This window comes from Coenobita brevimanus, chromosome 49 (assembly GCF_032717465.1).
Source record: "Coenobita brevimanus isolate Jiangsu-jjx chromosome 49, ASM3271746v2, whole genome shotgun sequence".
NCBI classification, from domain to species: Eukaryota; Metazoa; Arthropoda; class Malacostraca; order Decapoda; family Coenobitidae; genus Coenobita; species Coenobita brevimanus.
In genome coordinates, this window is record NC_137002.1 from 23,305,050 (window position 1) to 23,317,113 (window position 12,064).

Genomic DNA, 12,064 nt, shown 5'->3' on the forward strand with positions numbered 1-12,064 from the left:
TAATTTGGGGAGAAAATGGCCAAACAGCTCTATAGATACCAATGCAATGCAAATTTTACAGGTCAGTTCTTCTTATTCTGGACTTCATTAAAAAAAAAAAAAAAAAAAAAAAGCCAAGAATATTTAAGAAGCATAATTCTGTGCTGCTGGAGTGAACAGGGGAAAAATTGACCAAAGCATGACACCTTTTTAGCTGCAACTGGTAATCTGTACAGTAGGTGGTAAACTGCCATATTGCTTTCATAGGTAGCAAAGCAAATCTAAAGACTCAATTCTTTTATAAATGAAAAATTAATCTTGACTTAATGGCAACAAAAAATCAAAATTAATCCCTGGGCTGTTAATATAATAAACTTGATGCATACATTTGGCACATCAGTTTTTGGTTCATTGCCCAATTAGTATTTTATGTAGCAATGGAACTTTTTCTCTAAGGCAATATTTCAACAAGTTAATAAAGATTTCATGGCAACTATAAATGATATATATGTGACTTATAATGAGGACTTAAAGTAATGCTGCAGGCCAAGTCAAATTATTTATTGGTGCAATTACTTGCCTGTGATTGATAGGTCTGCTTGACTAGACAGACTGGGATTACTCAACAACAACCATACACATTTACAAGGAATAAAAACAAAGGTACAGCTTGGACTGTATCAGGGAGGGAATGCCTTCATGTAGTGGCACTGATATACATGGGCAGCACCACCGCCCTCATTATACAGACATCCTTCAACTCCCTCCATATCCCCCAAAGAGGATAGTGGATTGCAAGGGAAGAGCAATTTTAGTCTGAAGTCCACAAGGTTTGGGTTAATGACCCAGAGGCCATAACAACAGATTAGCTTGAGCCTGCAGCATTAAGAAGCATGAGAAAAATAAATAATAATAATAATAATAAATGCAGAATGGACGGTATTTTGAAAGTAGTCGTCCATAGAGTGCAGATGCTATGAGGAGATGATGCTGAGATGATGCTTGCAGTGAAGGGAGGCAGAATAGATGAAGCTTGTTGTGGTGGTGACACTTCCCAAACTGCTTATTAACTGAAAATATGAAAGACACACCATTAGACATAAATAAGGTACCAGCAAACACTAAAATCTATAAATCTTTACATATACAGGTGTCAAATTCTGGGATGGAATGTATTATGTCCTTGTTTATTGTCAGCTTTACTCATCATCCTTGGTGGTGGGCAGCATGGCCTTCATGTGGTGCTAACACTATAACTTCCTCCCTATCCCCCACAAGGCAGATGGTGAACTATCAAAGGGCAGCTGCCTGGATATTTAAATGTTGTTCAGTTACTTCCATATTCCATAAAAGTAAGATGGTGGACTGCAGGAGGGGAGCAACTTCAGCCTTCAGTCCACATGATTCACACTTCAAATGAACCTGGGGCCATGGCTACTACTCTCTGAGGAAACTACAAAAAATAAAGTTTTAAATATGTCACAAATGTCACCACATAAAGATGAGTAAGTTTACCAAATATTCAAGAAACACTGGCTATCACAGTCCAAGCTGAGACTCACACTGTTACAAATCTCTCAATATATCTCAGATTTCATTTTTCCCAACAATTTCCAGCAACTGGTGGACAGTAAAATTACCTGGTTCTGATATTTAGTATAGCTTCCAGTCCACAGAAACATCAGCTGTATCATGGCCACCCTAAATTTGTCTGTCTGTATATACATATGTATGTATGTATGTATATGTATGTATGTAGCCATTGTTGTAATTAGGTAGCTGGTTTTGGCATATACTGTAGTTTAGCTTCCAGTCCAATGAAAGCATTAGCTGAATCATGGCCAACCCCAGTACAGGGATTCCTTCAGTGGATGCATGGCATTGAATTACAGGTCTCCCTCGTTTTACGACTGGTATGCGTTCCTAGAAAGGCAATCGTAAACTGAAATATCGTAAAGCAAAATTAAGGTTTAATGGGAAAAATAGGGATGTGTTCCTGGACTCGTGTATAAGGAACCCAAGACCCATACAAGTGATCTAATATGCAGTAATAATGATGATGTTTTATGTATTGTAGAGTCGTGCTTGTCTCCCCAGCTTTCTTAATGTTGACAGCATGCTATCTAACAGTTGATATAGTCGACTGTGTAAGACTCATGGAACGAGTGATGGAGTTTGCCCCTCACCTGCTTCGTGCCGCTTCACAATATTAAGCTTAGACTCCAGGGTTAAGCACGTTCTTGCTTTCTTTGGCTTCATATCACCAGCACCAGATGTTGCAGGGCGTTTACAAGACATCACGGTGGTGGCACTAGGGATGCAAAATATGAAGAACAGGGAAAATAGTAATATCCTGGGCACTGATGCGTAAAGACATACAGAGGTTGTACGCTGAACAAGTATGCAGGTGAGACTGGCAAAAGTGCGGGAAACTGTGTGGGCGGGGTGGGTATGCCACGCATCTCTCAGCTGATCTGCCTGTGAGCGCGGGATTTTCACATGCCCAATCATAAATGCGAGGGAGCTCAATCGTAAAATGAACACTTGGTACTAAAGAAGAAGGATCGTAAATGCGAAATATCGTAAAACAATACAGTGTAAAACGAGGGAGACCTGTATATATGTATATGTTGACTATCAAAGTTCCATTCTAGAATGAGAAAAAGAAGTACAGCATAGATGATGATGATAAAGTTCCACTGATATCCAAAAAGCTAATCTGCTGGCTTTCCCTAATTTACAGTATTAGTCATATGGAGAATAACCTGCAATAGCCTATTTAAACCAAGAGGAAATTCCTGTATGTGAATAAAATCACCTGGAGGTAGTTACTCTGAATAAAAGTTTGAAGATATCACTGCACTAAGTTTAGAGCATAATATCTGACACAAAAACTGCCTACCAGAGTACCAATGGTTCCTGAAAGGTTGGTTGGCTACTTTACCCTGATTTACACTACCACTCACTACTGCTGCCTACTTCTTCCTTCACCATTATTATTATCCTGATTTACAGTACCACTCACTACTGCTGCCTACTTCTTCCTTCACCATTATCATTACCCTGATTTACACTACCACTCACTACTGCTGCCTACTTCTTCCTTCACCATTATCATTACCCTGATTTACAGTACCACTCACTACTGCTGCCTACTTCTTCCTTCACCATTATCATTACCCTGATTTACAGTACCACTCACTACTGCTGCCTACTTCTTCCTTCACCATTATCATTACCCTGATTTACAGTACCACTCACTACTGCTGCCTACTTCTTCCTTCACCATTATCATTATCCTGATTTACAGTACCACTCACTACTGCTGCCTACTTCTTCCTTCACCATTATCAGTCTTTTTCAGTGTACCCTCTACCTCTTCCTGTTTCTCCCATCCTTCCTATTGCCTTTCAGTTGTACCCTTCTTTTCACCTCAGGTGGCTATACACAGTGTGACAAGCATAAAGGTTTCCTGTAACCATTTACAATGCTGGGTGGTAATCATACATAACAGGAACAAGTGGAGCCTACTATGGTGCCCTTTGAACTGGCTGGAGACACAACTGTGGTTTTCATCTGGGAACCAAACCTCCACACTTGCCTGTGCCTCACTGTGGTGAGGTGGTGTCTACCACAAGGGAACACTGGTTCACTGTACAGAACAACCTTGCAGGGTCAGTTGCTTGCTGGTGGATGATGGGTCTGCTTGGCCAGACACACCAAGGATAATTAGCAAGAACAACTGTACCAGTTATATGGCAGGAAATAATAAGATAACCTAGTAAGACCAAGGTTAATTAGCAAGAACAACTGTACCAGTTATATGGCGGGAAAATAATAAGATAACCTAGTAAGACCAAGGTTAATTAGCAAGAACAACTGTACCAGTTATATGGCAGGAAAATAATAAGATAACCTAGTAAGACCGAGGTTAATTAGCAAGAACAACTGTACCAGTTATATGGTGGGAAAATAATAAGATAACCTAGTAAGACCAAGGGGGATTTCCCCTATGTGAATTACATCACCAGTTTAGTCAGAATGTGATGTGGGATGAAGGCCAACTGTACCTAATAATAACATGAAGGCCAACTGTACCTAATAATAACATGAAGGCCAACTGTACCTAATAATAACATGAAGGCCAACTGTACCTAATAATAACATGAAGGCCAACTGTACCTAATAATAACATGAAGGCCAACTGTACCTAATAATAACATGAAGGCCAACTGTACCTAATAATAACATGAAGGCCAACTGTACCTAATAATCACAAGCTGCCACTTGATGACCACCAATATTCCAAGACTTCCACTGCATTATTTAGGGGTTTTGAGCCGGTGTAGGTTTATATCCAAGGGGTGGTTGGGGTTTATTGCTCAACTAATGCTACTCAGGAATGAGTGGAGCTGGTCACTCTCATCTTAAATGTCAGGAACAACTTGCCTAACCCCGGACTCCTACGCTCCTCATGGAGCAACACAGGATTAGATGATGATGATGATGACTAAGCAAAGAACCCATCATCATCATCATCATCATCATCATCATTATCATCATCATCATCATCATCAATCATCATCATCATCATCATCATCATCATCATCATCATCATCCTGATCTCCTTACCTGCCAGCAGTGTTGGATGGATGTACACTATAAATGTGGAAGCCAAACTGTATTTTGTTCTGCTCATGGCTTTTCACTCTGCTCATCTACAATGCCCTGGAAAGCAAAAAATACATGTTACACTCTCTTCACAATGTTATGGAAGGCAAAAGTTAAAACCAATAAAAATAATAGTACCGGTAATAATAATAATAATAATAATAATAATACAGTAAGCCCTCACTATAACAGACTAATTGGGGCCCAAACCTTTCTGAAAAACGCAAAATTCCGATAAAAGTGACATCTGGACTTCCCCCTGCTAATCCGGACTTTTTCCGATATATCAGACATTAGTCTGGATTTCACCAATGGTTTTCAAACTGTTTTGACAACCACTGCAGTATTGTACTGTGTTATAACTTCACTACATTAATCAAATGGTATAATATATATAATAATACTGTACTGTACACTGATAAACATTAATCCAATGGTATAATATATATAATAATACTGTACTGTACACTGATAAACATGTCTTATTTACCTCATTGTGGTGAACATAGCAGAAGTGGTCAGGCAGTCCGGACTGCTTCTGGTTTTATCAGACTTTTTCCGATATATAGGAATTTAGTCCAGCAGCTCCTCGAGTCTGTTAAAAGCAAATTCCAGTCTATTGAAGTCTGTTATATCGAGGTTATACTGTAATAATAATAATAACAATACAGTAATAACAATAATAATAATAATAATAATAATAATAATAATAATAATAATGATATTAATAATTGTTTCATCTGTATCGTTTATAAAGGCTCCAGCCTGCTCGCATGTGTCAGCCTTGATCACTTAATGACGGCTCTCCATGCTGTTTGATCTCTAACAGCTTCTCTATTCAGCCTCTTATCTCTAACATCACACTCTATGGCCTCATCCCAGGTCTTTTGTGGTCTGCCTCTCGCAACTCCACCCTCAACGTTTACACCTCACCCTACGCATCCAGTTGTCATCCTCCATTCTCTCCACATATCCAAACCATCTCCATCAACTCATTCTCATCACAACTCTAATATATCATAAAACCATCATCTGGACCTCCTTTCCCACCCTAGGGCAGGGTGAGGAGTAGCAACGTCCAGACAGCAAAAAGTCTGTCCAATTCAATGGGCCTTGCTTCCAATCACTCATCATTCAAGCCCTCGAAATCTTGGTTCCATTAAAAAAAAAAAAAAAAAAAAAAAAAAAAATCACCAAGTTCTGTAGCTTCACATATAGCCTACCCTACCTATCTAACAGGGCCAATCGAACATTGTCACATTAAGAAAGGGTACAACTTTGAAGGAGGGAGGAGACGAGGTAGGTCAAGAAAAGGTGGAGCGATACGGTGGATGAGCGTGTGGAGAAGAGAGCTACCAGGTATGGAAGTTGGTGAGGCTAAGGGACTGACAAGAGACTAAGCTGGCTGGATGAATGCTGTGTGCAGAAGTGCATGACCAGCAACACTAATACAATGATGCTAAATAACACAGCTACCCTTGTGGCAGCTACAGTGACATACAAACATTTAAAATACTGAGGGAATCAGTAAAATGCAGTACATTCCACACCAACCTTGAAACTACAAAAACGACCTACTGTAATTCTCTTGTTACAGCTCAAATTTAAAAATGGAGTGACTACTTTTACGCCCCCTACCCTCTAGGGGTAGGGGTTTTTTTCAAGAATATTCCCCCAGTATCCCTGCTTGTCATAAAAGGCGACTAAAAGGGTTGGCGGAGGGTTAGTGCCCCTCCCGGAAAACAACTAACTAAAAAAACAAACAATAAGCCTCGGACAAGAACTGACCAAACGATGACGACCAAGGACCGGACAAAGGACATGGTTATCGGAACGTGGAAGGTAAGGGGAGCGAATGATGAGGTGAAAGAGAGAGAGATTGTCCAGGTGCTTGAGGGTGCGAAAGTGGATGTATGTGGAATAACTGAAACAAAATGGAGAGGAGAAAGTGTGAGAGAATGGGAGTATGGATGGGGTATATGTGCAGGAGCAGGTGAGAATGAGAGGGCAAAGGAAGGAGTATGTATAGTTGTGAGTAAAAGATGGATGAGGAGCATAAGACAGTATGGATCAGTTGGGTCAAGGATTGTGTGGGTAAAGTTGAAAGTTGGAATACAAATGTGGGCGATTGTGTGTGTGTATGCGCCAACGCAAGATCGTGCTAGAAGAGTGAGAGAAGAGTTCTGGACAAATGTAGAAGTGTGCATGGAAAAGTTTGGAAGGAATGAGAGAGTGTTTTTGATTGGTGATATGAATGGTAAAGTTGGGAATGTGAAGGTGGATGGAATAGTTGGTGAGTGGGGTGTGCCTGCTGAGATAGATGAGAATGGGAGTGCGTTAGTGGACATTTGTGCTGGGAGGGGGTTGGTGATAGCCAATACACTCTTCAGGCATAAAATGATCCACAGGTATACATGGCAAGTGATGAGAAGGGTGGATTAGTGAACTGAATGAAAGGAAGGCAATGATTTATTATGTGTGTGTGGATGAAAGGATGCGAAGATGTGTAATGGATGCAAGAGCTTATAGAGGTTGGGGGAGTGGACTTTCTGACCACTACTTGGTGGTGGCCAGAATTAGAATTCAAGTAAGATGGAGGAATAGAAGAAGGGAAAGATGAGAGGAAGGAGTAGTTGCAAGGATAGTGGAAAGGTTACAAGAGGATGAGAAAAAGGCAGAGTATAAGAGAGAAGTGGAGGAAAGATTGGGCAAATATGAATTGGAGCAGATGGGAGACGTGGAAGGTGTGTGTAGGATATTTACAGAAGAAATATGTGCAGCATGTGATGTGGTGTGTGGGAGGAAGAGAACACGGAGGGGGTGCAAGGAACAGCGTGGTGGACTGAAGAGGTGAGACAGGCTGTGGCACAAAAGAAGAAAGCATACAATGAATGGATGAGAAATAGGGGCAGGGAAGAAGTTGAGAGGCGGAAGAGAGAGTTATATGTAGAAAGAAAGAGAGAGGTGAAAAGATTAGTAAGAGAGAGTAAGAAGAGAGTGGATGAGGAATTTGGAAGGAATTTGAGTGTAAAGTGGAGGGACTGTAAGAAAATGTTCTGGAAAGAGGTGAAAAGAGTAAGACAGGGTGGAAGTGAAGTTAGCAGGGGAGTGAAAGATAAAAATGGTAGATTACTAGTGGAGAAGGGAGAAAAAGTGAGCAGATGGAGAGAACACTTTAAGGAATTGTTGAACATACAGGATGGAAGTAATGTGAGTATAAGTGGCTGGGGAATGGCTGGGAGAAGGAGGGAGGTGTGAAAACAGGAAGAAATCAGAAGGATAGAAGTTGTGGAAGCAATGAAGAAAGTTACATCGGGGAAAGCCCCAGGAATTGATGGAGTGTGTGGTGAAATGCTGAAGCATGGGGGGAGAGATAGTAGTAGAATGGATGTGGAAGATGTGCAGATTGGCCTGGGAGGAAGGTAGAGTCCCAGAGGATTGGAAGTCAGGTATAATTATTCCCTTGTACAAAGGAAAAGGGGAAAAAGAAGTGTGTGGTAATCATAGGGGCATTTGTCTTCTTAGTGTAATAGGAAAAGTATGTGGTAGGATACTTATTGACAGAGTTAGAGAAAGAACAGAGAAATTAGTTGGAGAAGAACAGGGAGGCTTTAGGAAGGGAAGAGGTTGTGTAGATCAGATATTCATTCTTAGATCTTTAGTGGAAAAGTTTCTAGAGAAGGGAAAGAAGTTGTATGCGGCTTTCATGGATTTGGAGAAAGCATATGACAGGGTGGACAGACAAGGATTGTGGAAAGTGTTAAGAATATATGGAGTAGATGGGAAGTTGTTGAATGCTGTGAAGAGTATGTACGATGGTGCGAAGGCTGCAGTGCGTGTGGATGGTGAACTAAGTGAATTTTTCTCTTTGAAGGTTGGGTTGAAACAGGGTTGTGTCATGTCTCCATGGTTGTTCAATCTTTACATGGATGGGGTAATAAAAGAGGTACAAGGTAGGGTAGTGGATGTTGGAGTGGCCCTGGTGAGAGAGGATAGTGTTTGGAAACTCCCTGTACTGTTGCTTGCAGATGACACTGTGTTGTTGAGTGAAGATGAAGGGGAGCTGCAAGGCTTGGTGGATGAGTTTGGGAGAGTGTGTAAGAAACGGAATCTAAAGGTGAATGTAGGGAAGAGTAAAGTGATGGGCTTTGAGAGAGGTGAAGTTAGTGAATGTACAGCGAGGTTGGATGGTGATGAATTGGAAAATGTGAGTACGTTTAAGTACTTGGGTAGTGTGATGAGTAAGGATGGAGGTTTGGAGGGTGAAGTGCGTGAAAGGGTACAGCAGGGAAGAAAGGTTGCTGGTTCTTTGAAAGCAGTGATAAGAAACAGGGAAGTGAGCATGGAAGTGAAAAACTTACTACATGACAGTATTGTGATACCAACTCTAACGTACGGAAGTGAAGCTTGGACGTTGTTGGAAGGACGCAAGTCAAAAGTGAGAGCAGTGGAAATGAGTTATTTAAGAGGAGCCTGTGGAGTCACATGGAGAGACAGGCTGACGAATGAGGATATAAAGGAGCGTTGTGGTGTGGATGTGGATGTGATAGGAAGCGTTAGAAGGAATACACTGTGGTGGTTTGGCCATGTGGAGAGGATGGAGGGTGAAAGACTGACGAAGAGAGTGTATGTGAGTGAGGTGGAGGGGGGAAGAGGGAGGGGAAGGCCGAGAATGAGATGGAGGGATGGGGTGGTGAGGTATATGAGAAAGGGGGGTGTGAGTTGGGAGCAGGGCAGTGAAATGGCGGGGGACAGGGCGACTTGGAGGCGAATTGTTTGTGGCCACCCCAAACGGGATTGAGGCGTCTGGCAATAGGTAGATAGATAGAGATAAGGCAATGACAAGCTTCAAGGATGCACTATTCTTACTCATAAAGATGATACAAATGTAGATATGAAAGCCAATTCCACTAAACTCATTAGTAATATAATGAAATGAGTGTATGTAAGGGATTGCCGGATGGAAGCCCAGTGTTCGCATATGCAAAATAGCCATTCAAAAGTATTCCTTAATGGGTGTGATATTTATTTATCAATGATTACTTTAGTGACTTTACTGGTCTATAGTTTTCCTAGCTATCGTAAGTTTATCCAGACATATAGAATATTCACAGTAGTTACGTTATTTTTCAGGTGTAGGACCGAGTTAGGGTTCACAAGCTAGAGTAGCAGACACCTGAAAGTTCCCCATTGGAGCTGACTTAATTACCCACTAAACCACCAGGCGCCATAATTCGGTTATATGGTTACCACCCAGCATAGTGAATGGTTTCCTGGTGTACAGGAAACCATTTGGCTTGTAACTCAGTGTAGAATCACCCATTGGCAAAAGGAAGAGGAAAGAATAAAGAAAAGACAGAAGAGGGTGGAAGGAAGAGAGGTATGGCAGACACCCAAAGCAGCACTACACTGAGTGAGTGGATGGTGAGTGCTCCCACCCACCATCAATTGGTGGCATCAAGCCATCACATCCTACCTCAAAAACATAATTATACTTTCAATTCCTATTCCTTCTGTCCACAGGTGACTCCACACTGAGTGACAAGCCAAATGGTTTCCTGCATAAGTAAATTATGGCACCTGGTGGTTTAGTGAGTAATTAACCCATCCTGTCCAGGTGTCAAGTTTACATGTCCTCCTGGGGCCGTCCAGGGTGCACGTATATGTGTACTGCTCTGTTTACGTGAGTAATGGAAGCAGAAAGTTTTTCATGATGAAATCAGTGCCTTATTTTTTTTTATTGAAAATTTTCGTGTAAGTTTACAAGCAAGTCTCAGTTAACAAGCAATTTTTTCATTCATTCATTCATTGCCAGACGCCATGTCTCCCAAATGGGGTGGCCAAGGGCTTAGAGTTAATTGTTTTACAGGGAGGGGCACTAATCCTCCACCAACCCCACTTGACACGTAGGGATGCCAACAGCATCTGGTGTTCCCAGGCGGTCACCCATCCAAGTACTAACCAGACCCAACGTTGCTTACAAGAATTCGCTAATACGAGGTCTTGGAATTTGCACCATCGCCTGTTTAACGAGCAGGCAAAACCCCCCAAAATCCCAACTTACAAGAATCGAGAAGAGGGTATTTGTATTTCTTGTGTATTAACCCTTTATTCCTGCTTAAAGTTGTCTGTCACAGGTGTTGGTGGTTGGTGGAGGTTACTTGGCTGGTTGTTCACCCCATCCCTATTTTACCTATAATTTACGATATTCTGTTTATATTAATGCTGTTTTTATATTTCAGGTGTATTACCCTCTTGTATTAACCCCTTATTCCAGCTTAAAATGACCAGAAAGTCAGTTTTGGTGGTTTGGGAGGAGGTTGCTCAGAGGCCTTGCTCCCTAACCTTATTTTTTCCCTTAAGTGCTTCACTTCGTTTAACGAAAATTCGGCTAACGAGCAAAATCCTTGCTCCCAATTAGCTGGTAAGATCGGGACCCGCCTGCATTTATTATGATGAAAAAGTCTATATCATAGGATTCTGTTATAGTGGAAAATACATTATTTTTGATTATGGACTACATGTATAACTATTTTGTTCACAATATTTTTTTTTTTTTTTTAAATGTAGTAATAGTAGTAGTTATAGTAGACAGTATTAGTAGTACTTGTAACAGTGGTAGTTAAAGTAGTAATAATAGTATTATCTGCAGTACCTGTAATACCCAGACTTCTAGTCTCATAGTGGTGCCAGAATCGAGCGACAATGCAAGCCAAACACATCTCCATGTCTGTATTTACATAATTGTGATATACAGGAAATGAGCTACGCTCGTGGGGTCCCGTCACTGTTTCTCAGTAAGTCAAATTTAGCTTTAAAACTCATTTAAGTTTTAGACTGGACGATCTCTTTGTCCGGGCTATTCCACAGGTCTATACATCTATAAGGAAAACTATATTTCTTGATATCCTTTAAGCAGCTTGGTTTCTTTCAGTTTCATTCCGTGTCCTCATGTTACTCTCTTATCCCATAAAAACAGATCTTCTTTGTCAGTTTTATCTTCTCCCACCAAAGGTCCTGAACACTGCAATCATGTCGCCTCTCTTTCTCCTTTCTTCTAAGAAAGGCAAATCCAGCTTTTCCAGCCTCTCTGTACTACAGATCTGCCAGACTGGGGATCATTTTGGTTGCTGTTCTTTGTATTCTCTCAATCTTGGTAATATCTTTCTTTTGTGTGGGGACCACGCTACTGCCGCATATTCTAACCTGGGGAATCATGGCCACTAACAATTTTTTCATCATGTCCACATCCATGTAATGAAAAGCTACTCTGATATTAATCAGGAGTTTATACGTCTCTCTAACTGCCTTTGTTAATGTGTTTTTCAGGTGACAAACTGTCCTGGACCAGCACTCCCAAATCTTTCTCTTCTCTCGCTTTTGTGATTGGTTCATTACCCATCAAATAATTCAG